This window comes from Pinus tabuliformis, chromosome 2_2 (assembly GCF_031772625.1).
Source record: "Pinus tabuliformis cultivar Carrire ecotype Pingquan chromosome 2_2, CPIR1, whole genome shotgun sequence".
NCBI classification, from domain to species: domain Eukaryota; kingdom Viridiplantae; phylum Streptophyta; class Pinopsida; order Pinales; family Pinaceae; genus Pinus; species Pinus tabuliformis.
Genome location: NC_142300.1, coordinates 1164131808 through 1164144771, shown reverse-complemented (window position 1 = coordinate 1164144771; position 12964 = coordinate 1164131808). Strand labels below are relative to the sequence as shown.

The following is a 12964-nucleotide window of genomic DNA, read 5'->3' as shown; positions in this document are numbered from 1 at the left end:
TTGTTTCTTCATGATAAAAAGGCCTCAGAGCCTCCTTGTAACTTAGTTTAGAAGACATGTAGCCACCACATATCTTCTCAAATATAGGTTACTATTGCCCGAGATAGTTTTTTTACTTTCTGCATGTAAACAATTTTCAACATTTTCTATTTATTAATTGAAGTTATGTTTCATTGTATCTCTTTGTTTTTGTTTAAATTTATATTTCATTTCATTCCTTCATAAATTAAGATCAGTGGTATCATAACAGTATGATCTTTCTCTATTTTTCTATGCATATCCCCAACAAGGTCAGGGTATAAGGAGTTGGGACTTGAATTAGTTGATCCCTTATAAGATTAACCTCACCGACCTTGATGACCTCCCATGGCGGAAGCAATGAAGATGAGGGAGCAGGAGATCCTTTCAAATTTTTGCTCGAAGAATCCCTCAAGTGACAAAGGAATGAGATGATGGATATTTTTTCCCAAATCCTTCGGTGGATACTAGTGGGTGAAGCATCTTCATCCCACTGTCACTTCGAAGGCGCCACACCCTTTAAGGTACAAGTCAACTTTGACATTCCTATATTTGAAGGCCAAATAGATGCAAATGCTCTAGATACATGATTAAATCTATTGGAAGGATATTTTTTGGTCCAGAATTTTTCTGATAAGGAAAATATTATTTTTTCACTCCTCAAGACTGCCCCCGATGTTAAGGATTGGTGGGAAACTTACTGTGAGCAGAAAGACGAGGATAAATCCTCACTACTTTTAGCCGCACCCTCTTAGAATTCTTTCTTTGATGCCATCAAGGATAAATATTACCCTATCAGGAGTTATGAAGACAAGCACATAAAATGGACCATCCTACGGTAGGAAAGGGACCAAGACATGTCAGAGTTGATGAATAATTTTCATACCCTACGCACAAAATTGAGTATCAAGGACTTTGAGAGACAACTTATACTCAAGTATTGTGGCTATCTAAACAAATACATCTAGGTAGAAATGTAGTTCCTATACATTTCCTCGTTTGGAACAACGTATCAATATGTTGTCAAGATCAAGAAGAAATTTAAACAGAAGAAGTGAGAATATGGATCTGTGAATTCGAAGCAGGGAAAAGGCACCCCCAAATGGTATAACAAAGGATAGATCCAAGGTGGAATGACCCAGGACAACCCATAAAAGCCACAAGTAAATAATAATAATGGGAAGATGAAGAAAGAGATAGTAAAGTGGTGTGAGTTCCACAAGAGCCCCACTCACAACACAACTGAGTGTCGCACAAAGCTGTCACCAGTGACTGAGTTAAAAGCTTCAGAGTTAGATGCATGTTTCAAATTTGAGCCAAAAACCAAAAAGGAGAAACATATTATTGATGCAAAACCAAATTCCACCATTTCCACCACTCAGATCCAGAATATTGAGCCTGAAGACCCATAGGAGGGTGAGTGTCTCTTCCACTCATAAATGTGGGTGAAGGGTTCTCCGCTGTAGTTCATTGTCGATATTGGGATTCAAAATAAACTCATCTCAGAATATGTCATTAAGTGGTTTGGTCTTCCAAAAAGACCGCACTCACATCCATACACCATCAGGTGGCTCCACTAAAGGCGAGATCTCCGTGTCAGCTAGTAATGTCACTTCCCTACAACATTAGGCCCTTCACGGATGAGGTGCTATGTGATGTTGCTCCCCTTGAAGTTTGTAATGTTTTATTAGTCCAACCATACTTGTGGAAGCATCATGCTGTGTATTAGTCCAAACCTTGTACTGTTGTTATTACTTTGGGCAGAAAGTTATACAATATATCAGAGGTATCCCCACCTACTGCCATTTCTTTGATCTCTGTTAAGAAATACAATAAGATCATCTCCTAGACTGGGAAATTTGTTTTATTATTGTTTCACTCTCATAGTAAGGGGAATATTGTGACCTCCATAAAGTGTACCTCCTTGCAACAAAAGCAAGTTAATAAGGTCATGGAAGAGTACAAGGCATCTTCTCCTTACCCACATCGATACCTTTGCACTTTCAGTTCAATAATTCAATCGATATGAATCCCATAGAACCTATACCCAATGGGCCAATCTACCACAATTATATATTGGAAAATGAGGAAATCAAGTGGTAGATATAGGAGTTTCTACAAAAAGGGCACATATGACCAGTTTCCTCACCCTGTGGAAGCCCAATTATACTTGTATAGAAGAAAAATGGGACCTGGAGACTCTGCATTGATTATCAAGCACTAAATAAGATCACTATCAAGAACATATACCCAATCCCATTCATCGATGACCTTCTTGAACAACTTAAGGGGGATAAGTACTTTAACAAGATTGATTTGAAGTTTGACTATCACCAAGTTCCAATAGAACCCACAAATGTATGAAAGACTACCTTCAAATCCAAGGAGGGTCTCTTTGAGTGGTTGGCCATGCCCTTCGGACTGACAAATGCTCTTTCAACTTTTATGAGGCTGATGGATGATACCTTGTGGCCTTTCACCAACTCATTCGTAGTTGTATACATGGATGGAATCCTCATTTCAGCAAGAGTTGGGCAGAGAACTTGTAACACATTTAACATCTCCTTCAAACCTTGTGGCAACACAAACTATGTGTCAACTTTGAGAAATGCTCCTTTGGCATGGACTAGGTCCAATATATGGGCTACATAATCGATGAGCAAGGCGTGCACATGGATCCATCTAAGATCCAAGTTATTCGGGATTAGCCAACCCCAACGACTCTAACAGAACTTTGAAACTTTTTGGGCCTTGCAAATTTTTATTGAAGATTCATCTTTGGGTTATCTCATATCACTTGGCCTTTGAGTTAAGCTACGAAGGGAAGAAAATAAATACATGTTTTTTTTATTGTAAGACATAACATAAGGAATTCATTGATTTAAAACACCGCCTTTTCTCTATGTCAGTCCTCACATTTCCAGACCTACAACAACCATTTGAAATTGAAACAGATGCCTCTGACTATGCTATTGATGCAACTCTCACCCAACAAGTGCATCCAGTGCCTATCATAGTGAGATACTCTTTGATAGTATTCAGAAGTACCCCACCTATGATAAGGATATTTGTTCCATCATTCAGGCTTGCCGATAGTGAAAACATTACATTCCGGGGAAGGAGGCGATCATCCACACATATAATTGACCTCTTTGTTTTACGTAGACATAGGGAAAGTTACAGTATGATTACCATAAAAAATGGTCCACATATTTGCATCAATTCCATTTGAAAATTAAATACAAGAAGGGAAAAACCAATAATGTTGTATATTGACTCAGTTGTCCCCCAATTGTCGCACTAACCATCATTCTCACCTCTTGTGGGCACACGACTTATCGATGGTCAAAACTATACAAAAATGTTCAAGAATTTGCCACCACATACCAGATGCTGATGGATGGAAAGAAAGTTCCAAACTTCAACCTCCAGGATGTGCTGTTATGCTACTTAAGACACCTTTGTGTTCCTTCAAGCGAGTGTGTTAAGCTGATTTGGGAGGTGTACTACAATCAGGTTGTAGGACACTTTGGTTTGGAGAAGGCAATGGTAATACTGCATAAGTATTTTTATTGGCCAAAACTCTGACATGATGTTGGAAAATATATCAGATCGTGCACTGCCTGTTCCATTGCCAAGCCAACCATTAAGAAGCAAGGCCTCTACACTCATTTTCCTACTCCTAGATGGCCTTCAGAGTCTATTTCCATGTACTATATGTCTGGCCTTCCTTCTACCAATCATTGTAATGACTGTGTATTTGTGGTCATTGCTAGATTTTCTAAGATGACCGTGTTGGCTTCTCATAAGAAGAATATCACAACAGAAGTCACCACCAACTCTTCTTCAAATGGGTGTGATTAATTTTTGGGATCCCGTAGACCATTATATCATATATGAATAGCAAGTTCCTAAGAAAATTTTGGTCGAGCCTCTGGTCATTGTTTGACACCAAGCTCACCAAGTCGACTGCATTCCACCCCCAGATTGATGACTAGACAAAGGTTGTCAATAGGATGATAGTGCACATACTACACATGTACAACTCCAAGCATCCATGAACATGGGGTGAGAGTCTCCCCTATGTGCAACACAAATACAACAAAGCAATCCATAGCTTGACTAGCCACAACCCCTTTCAAGTGGGCATGAGATTTCAACCATTGTGTCCCATTGATGTTGCAATGTCTCTTGCAACTACCTAGGAAGAATATACACATGTTCAATCTGAAGCTGGTAAAGCCACCAATTTTAATGAACACATTCAGCACAACAACCAATAGGTTGATGATATCATTGATAACTCCAATTCCAAGTAAAAATAACGTCTTGATCAACATTGGGTGCGACATACGTATTAAGTGGGAAACAAGGTATGGTTGCATTTGTAGAAGGAATGCCTTGCTGAAGCCCATTAGAAACTTTGACCACTTCGAAATGGGCCTTACACCATCACCAAGGCTTTGGGAAACAATTATTTTAGCTAAGTATCCCCCCATTCCTTGGCCTACACCCAGTATTCAATGTGGACCACCTTCAACCATATTTTCCACCAATGTTGGACACATCATACATTGTTGAGCAACTGAAACCAATAGAGCTCAACCTAGAGGGCATTGAGCAAGAAACAATTGATTGGATCATGGACACATATGTTAAAAAAATATTCAACAAAGGATTCAACTATATCGAGTTGTCAAATCTAACCAATTCCTCCCCCAAGGAAAGTGGCTCACCAGGGACCAAGTTCAACAGAAGTTTCCTCATCTCATTGAGGCACTCAACAGAGTGGGGAGCATTGCTTCCCAATGGGGGAGGACTAATATAGGTGGATATTGGTAGCCACCCACCTATTCCACTCGGATCCCCAATACTGTTTCCATTCAGTTTCCCGATTTCCAGCACAATTTCCTATTTCGACAATTTTCTATTTTTGGTAGGTTTTTTTGGAATTGAACTTCTACAGTCATTTTGAGCACCTAACATAATTTTTTGGGGAAATGGGAAAATATGAGTAAAATATTAATGTTTTCAGTTGAAATTTGTTTTCCTTGGATAAACCTTTCTAATGGGTTATCGTGCACGCTAAATGAAGATCGTATGCCAAAGTTACGACACTGGGAAGTTGACATTCCAGCTAACCCCATCAGGGCCCACAATCTTTTGGTGCTTCATATCCTAGGGTTAGGTTTTGGATGTTTAGGGTTTATCAATGTTTCTTCATTATAAAAATGCCTCAAAGTGTCATTGTAACTAAGTTTAAAAGGCATGTAGGTGCCACATCTCTTCTCAGAGATAAGCTACTATCGCCTAAGCTAGTTTGTTTCCTTTCTGCATGTAAACAATTTTTAACATTAGAGATTTATTAATTGAAGTTATATTTAGTTGTATCTCCATGTTTTTGTTTGAATATGTATTTCATTTTGTTCCTTCATAAATTCACATCAAGAGATGTGACGATTATGCCCTTCACCAAATTGTCTTACAATGGGGCTTTAAAAAGGAAGCAATAAGAAACCCTAAAAATCCAAAACCTAACCTTAGGAGATGAAGTGTCAAAATGATTGTAGGCCACGATGGGTAAGTTTGAATGCCAAATTCCCAGGGTCGTAAATCTCGCATGCAATCTCTATTTTTCAAGCTCGATAGCACATTAGAAAGGTACAACTGAGAAGTACATTTTTTTTTTGCACTTGGTGATAGTCATAGACTATTGAGTGTTTGTTTCCCAAAAAATTTCCATTTGGGGCCTCAAAATAGATATTGAACTTCGGGACCTAAAAAACCGCAAAAAAACTACCTAAATAGAAAAACGATGTTGTGAGCTAGTGGAATAGGTTGGTGGCCATCGATATCCACCGAGATCAACCATTTCATCAATGGATTGTAACTGTGAGAATTAACTAAGCCAAGGAGGTAAAATGTGTGGATTCTTGTAGAGGATATCACTACAATAGATAAACTTTTGGATTTTGAGAGTGATGTCTAGAAACAAGGATCGTGAATATGGTCATGGTGGTAAGGGCATGAAGAAGAGGGACCATGCAAAGGTCAAGTCTTATAAGGAGGATGAAGTGAAGCAAATGGGTACTGAAAAGGAGAAGAATCCCATTTCATAGTGGATATGTGCAAAGGATCATTTGGAGAATAATTTACCATTGAAGTATAAGGTGTTTTTTATGAAGCAAGAGAATGCAAAAACATTTGGATTTTTTAGGTTTTGGGCGTAGCTTTTGTAACCCCCCAATCCCAAATTTACTTGCTTTTACAGTCTCTCTGTGGTAAATATGAGCTAAGTGTTACTATTATAGGACCAAACCTCTAAGTTCCAGTTATGGAAATGGGGTCTACTAACCATAAACATACGACCACCCCTCAGGGACACCAAATCACCTATGTGTCTGACAACAACCACTGGTGATAAATCCCTAAGCCAAAACTTTCTTTTTCTCGAATTTACCTCCCAATTGCATGCATGACACACTGTGCATGTGGTTAAAAGTCTCCAATCACATGCATGAGCCTTCCTCCATGTGCTTGCCGTCGAAAATTTCCAATTATGTGCATGCGGTTGCGAGATGAATGCCAATTTTTCAGGGCCAACCTACAAGCCACTGCCCAGAACAACCCATACCTCTCCAAAACTCAATCTAAGATGATAAAAGGTCTATACAAACAATACTAAATCTAGATCTTACCCAAAACATGCCAGTTACATGATAAACATTTCGTCAAACATATAGTAAACATAGTTGCTATAGGTCATGAATTCATATATGATCATAATCTTCTTAACTTCATCAGAGAATCATCAAGAAGTCTCGACGCCCTCTCAAATTAGCTGCAACAACACTTGTTAGCCCATGCATACACTACCCATTCAATAAATTATCAAATCATGAACAAGATCCATATCAAGAGCACACCATTCAACCATGCTTATAACTAGCATATTACTAGAATAGAATCCATGACAACCAACCATAAGGTAAACATAATAACTAGTACATGTGCTCATTGATCACAATAGGAAAATAACTCATATTAATCATATGCAAAAGCCAACCAATTCAGGGACTTCCACATACCACTTGACTATAGATTGGGTTGAACCAAATCTCTCTTTCAACAAATCACCTCATGCCATATTCTAAGCATGAATGTGGGATCATATAGGTTAAACCAAAATAGAACTAACTAGGGCTTCTAGAAGCCAAACCTCCTCAACCCTTAGCCACAATGATCTCACCTCACCCAGTCCAAAAATTAGTAATACCAAAACAGGATTGGATGCCTCTGACTTCCTTCACCAGCTCCAAAGGAATTTTCTTGTCTCCACCCATCCATTAAGGGTTCTAGGAGAAATCCCATCTCCATCCTTGACCCTTGGGAATTTTCTCAAGACTACCTAAAACAGGATCCAAGTCTATCGACCATCCAGATATTAATCAAAATAGAGAATCCACTACGTCATGGCTATCTAGAAAATGACAAGGCAAGGATGAAACCATTGTCAATCCAAGAAAATCCCACGCCAATGACAACAAAATAACAAAAAAACTACATGCATGTACCATGAATTCAAATCTCAGAAAGGAAATCACACATACATCTTATTACCTGCAATGTATTCCCGTTGTAGCTGTTGATCCAACCTTCTTTCCATTTCCCACCAATTCCTTTGCTTTCTTGTTTCTTCTCTCCAAGTCCAAGTGAATGCTAGGATGCTCAAAGAATGTTCTAAGTGTGTAAGAGTGGAAGAAGAGAGCTAGAATTATTAAGAGTTGAACCAAAAACTATCAAAAGTTGTCAACTATTTCTTTGATGCCTTTTAACCATTGATGTCTCATGTCTCTTCCTTTCCTTTTTCCTTTTTCTTTCATTTTCCTTCATTTTCTCTCTAATTTCCCTTGCATGCATATTTGTGTCTCTTCACCTTCCTTTTATTTTATTTCCTTAATTAAATTCCATTTATTGCCTCTTTTCCTTTGCTAATTTCCATAGCCATTGATAAACCACAAGTGATTCCCACTATAATGTTTTCCCCTCATTCAACTTGGAATATGTTTCTCGTGACCTTGGTCTTATTTTATTTACATGGAAAATCAACCAGGGGCTGTTACAAATCCCTCTCCCACGGTGTAACACCATCCTCGGTGTTCTATGACACTTATGGCCAACAAAACAAACTGCTCATGGAGCTTTATAACACAACTCATTACAATATTCATAATATATATATATATATATATATATATATATATATATAGATATATATAAAACAAAAACACGTTTCCCAAACACATTTTCTCAACCAACAAACAAGGAAGGATACAATTCTTGTATCTAATGAATCATCTCCAATGTAGCTTCATCGGGCCCAAAGTGCTTCCATTGCACTTTAATTTTCTCTATTGTTAGCGCTCGAGATTTCACCTCAGGCTGAGAAAGGTAAACCTCAAGGCAACATCAAACCATCCAGCCCCGTAGCTAGCCCTACGAGGCAGGAGAAGGCTCTCTCCGGTCAACCTCGGTAGATCTGCAATGGGATGAGATGACCAACTAGGTAATACTGATATTAGGCTAGTAAACTGATTTGAAAGATTGATTTGGGGTTTTTAATTAAATAACGGGGTTTTTCTGGGCTGCATGGGCAAAATCACAGCTTGAAACAGAGAAATATAATGAACAACACAGGTTATCGACTGAGGCAAGGTAGGCAAGAAATTTAGCATCAAATCTAGATTTTAAATGGGATGGCAAGACTGGTGAGGAGCTGACAAGGGCATAGGAGATGAATCCTTGTCAAACAGAGGAAAACATCAAACATGAACAAACTTATAGGCAGAGCATGGCAGGCATGAATTCTTACCTAAACACTTCATTTGTTCAGTTAGAAATGATCATGTAGTGAAATGAAACATAACAGATTACATATGAAACAAGGGAAAACTTATGCTAAATTATCATACCACAGGGATCTCAGAAGTCAGAGCTGTGAAATTTCATTAAAAATCCCTCTGTCAAAGACTGTACAATGGAGCTCAGTTCTCCTCCAGCGCTCAGAATTTTCTCCTCACTCTCTCCCCTAATGAATTTTTTAATACAATAAATATAATACTGCTAAGGGGAAAACAAATCGACCCCAAAAACCTCTGCGCTGTTTCAACTACAATTACAAAAATTAGAAATGGGCGTTTCATCTATGCTAAACATGGAACAACCTTCTATTCTAAAATAATACAATGTTCCTCTAAATCTGCTGATGATTTGGCTAATTACGAGGCATAACTGGTGCTCAGATCCCATAGAATCAGGGCTGAGGATCAAAATAGGCAAAATTCGTTCCTAAATCGCTGCTTATGACAGATGTCTCTGTGTATGTTTCGGGTTTTTACTTTTCACCTTCGTTTTCTGTTTGAAATCTTTAACAATCTCACATTTGTGCACATTGTGCCAGTTGTATTCATTGAATGCTCTTATCTGCCTGCGCTGTCTAAAACGCTTCCATCTGCATTGCCACGATGATTCGATGATGATTTAGTGTCAGAAACAAATATGCGTTGCCTATCTTCATCTGTAGAGACAGAACCTGGAAATGATAGCAGCATATATCACAAACAGGTGGCTCGTTCACAGGCTTAGAAGGGTTCTCCGCCAAAGCACATGTACGCTATTCTTCCCTTTTGTAGATCATACTGAAAACCCATTATGATGCCAGAATGATTCCATACGAGGCTCTGTAAGATCAAGTGATTCTCCCTCTAATGATCTGCGAGCTGGATTATCTGTGGTTGATGAAGAGAAACTTTTCAAATAGTCTGAAGCTGACCACGATGACGTTCCGTTTGAAATATCGAGTTTTGGCTCTTCTTGAGAAGCTAGAATTTCCTCGAGGCCCAAAAGTATGGTGTGCCTTCCTGTCCATTTCGGAGAACAGCACATTTTCTGAATTTCAGGTTCAAAGGTTGAACCACTCATCACATTCCCTGTATGAACTTGTTTTGATGGCATTACGCTTTCATCCAAGTTAAGGTCCTCTTCCCTACTGAAGTTGTAGTTACAGAAATCAGGATTCCATGACATATAAAAGGGGATCTGAACACCATATGTAGGCAAAGATGCACTCTTCCTTGCATTATTTGGGATTAACATGGCTAGAACTTGCACAACTGCAGTCATTACAGGTCTTGACTCTGGATCCATTTGTAAGCACGCCCTTGCTAATTGAGCCATTTTTAACATGTCTTCTACTGGGAAACCATTCTTTAAGGCTGGATCTACTATTTCATTGAGTACCTTCTTCTCATCTTGTAAGAAAGGACTTGCCCAAATAACAAGGCTTTGTTGTCCCTGAGGCAAAGACATGTCTATTGGACGTCTTCCACTAATTAGTTCCAAAAGAACTACTCCAAAGCTGAAAACATCAGATTTCAAAGAAGCCCTTCCCATCATTGCATATTCAGGAGCAAAATATCCAAATGTACCCAGTAATTTTGCTGGTGAACTTGGTTGACCATTAAGATCAACACTTGTGATTGTCTTTGCAGTGCCAAAATCAGCTACCTTAGCTCTCCACTTGCTATCAAGGAGAATATTGCTTGACTTAAAGTCACGATGCAAAACCCGGGGAGTGGCTGCTTCATGAAGATATTCCAGACCTCTTGCTGCTCCAAGTGCAATACGAACTCTGGTTATCCAATGAAGTGATTCCCTACCCAAAGTTCCATCCAAATGATTTCTAAGATTGCCATTAGGCATATGTTCATACACTAGTAGTCTTTGAACTTCCCGCCCATTGTATTCTATGCAGTAGCCAATGAGTAGCACCAGGTGAAAATGATGAAGCCTGGATAAAAGCTCAACCTCAATTAGGAACTCACTATCTGTATCAGGTCCATTTCGACAGACAAGTTTCTTGACAGCAACAGTTCTTCCATTTCTAAGTTGACCTCGATAAACACTACTGCTTCCTCCCATGCCAATGAGTTTAAACGTTGAAAATTGCTCAGTTGCCTCAGCTAGTTGTGAATAAGAGAGCTGTTGTACAATTGTGCCTGGTACCATTTCACTTTTACTGTTGAATTTGAAAGATTTTCTTCCCATGCATCCTGTAATAGATCTGAGGCATGAGCTGTCATGGGCATGAAACTCCTCCGTGAAAGATGACCCCTGGCTTATTAGATTAGTAAAACTGTTTGTGCTATTATCAAATGAGACATTTGAAAACTGGATTCTTAGTCTGTACTTGTAGTGTATAAAGCAAGCCGCAGAGACAAGAAGTGCTATGGCTACCAGTATAATGCACAATATAATAGTGGATAGAATTAATTTTCCCATGGTACCATACCCTGAAAATCTAGATGCATATGGATAACTTGATTCAAGGGGATTCTCTATTCTAAGGATTGAGAAAGGTCCAAGAATTGGATCCTGCAAGATGCCTTCTCCGCTGCTATTCTTCTGAATCAAGATTGTTTCTGTGGTTTTCATATCAGCATAGTTTGTTGATCCTGAAAATGATAAAATATAGATATCTAGAATGACATTTACACCATGCCTCGCAATGGGAACCACCTGTGAAGGGGACACTTGCAGAGTCCTAGCAAAATTCCTTGTAAAGCTTCTTTCCATGCTCAAAGTATAATTGGATAGCTGCACATTGAATATTTCCACAATGACAAGCAGCGGAGTAACACAGCTACAATGTCCAGCATCAATTTTCCAGAAGAATTCTCTTTCCCACGCGACCCCTCTCTAACTTCATCCAACACACTTGGAGATTTTTGGTTGCTCATTCAAGGCAGCCTCTGCTACATGAAAAACTGGATTTTGATTTACTTTAAATTCGTCATCTTTGCTTGAAGTAGACTGATCTTGGAAAGATTCAAAGCTAGTCATGTACGAATAATGGATGAAGGAGCGGAATTGTTGATTTGATTATTAAATTGCCAGACTTTGATTGCTGATGATGCTTTGTTTTGTGTTTGTGCTTTTGCAGAGATAGGAGCTGAGGAAGTTGCTCCCTTTTGAAGAGCTTAAGAACAAATTACATCATCTAAAGCAACACATTTAATGATTTCTTCTTCAAAACAGGGTTTTGAAGAAGAATCAATCTCTGACATGAGACGGAGTCTAACATTATGTTTCCATTGTAGAATGCATTGTGGCTATGGCTGGAACTCTCCATTTGGTTCCACCTATAATATAGACCAATCAAACACATGATAAACATCTTGGAAATATCTCTTAATCAATGAAACATGAAAAACATAATGGAATTTTACTATTGGTGGCAGTGCAAGTCTGTAGGCCACTGGTCCAATCCTCTCAAGGATCTCAAAAGACCCACAATATCAAGGTGCCAACTTGTCACATGACCTAATCCTCAAGGATCTCCTCTTGGGATTGATGCACAAGTACACATGCTCCCCAAACTGAAACTCCTTGAATTCTCTATGTTGATCCACATAACTCTTCTACCTATCCTGTGATGCCTTTAAATTACTTTTAATAGCCTGCAACTATTGTTCCATCTCAACCAACATATTCAGTCTAATCAACACCCTGTTCACTGGATCATTCCTGCTGATAGGATTATTACAAATCCACTTGTAGAGAGCCTTAAATGGACTCATCTGCAAGGATTTCTGGTACCCATTATTATATGCAAACTCTACCAATGGGAGATGCTCCTCCCACTTCCTTTGCTGATACATGGCATACATCCTCAACATATCCTCAAGGATCCTGTTAACTCTCTCTGTCTGTCCATCTGTTTATGGATGATAAGATGTATTGAAAGCTAACTCTGTCCCAAGCCTGCAAACAACTCCTTCCAAAACTTGGAAGTGAATTTGGCATATCTATCTGATACAATATTCTTGGGAACTCCATGCAACTCACTATCTCCCTGATGAAGATCTAAGCTACCTTACTAGCTGAA

General features: G+C 38.8%; 1 pseudogene; it reads right to left on the bottom strand.

The window, feature by feature from the left end:
- Nucleotides 1–9711: 9711 nt before the first annotated feature.
- On the bottom strand, nt 9712–11919 carry LOC149197570 (receptor-like serine/threonine-protein kinase NCRK pseudogene; annotated as a pseudogene).
- Nucleotides 11920–12964: the final 1045 nt, after the last annotated feature.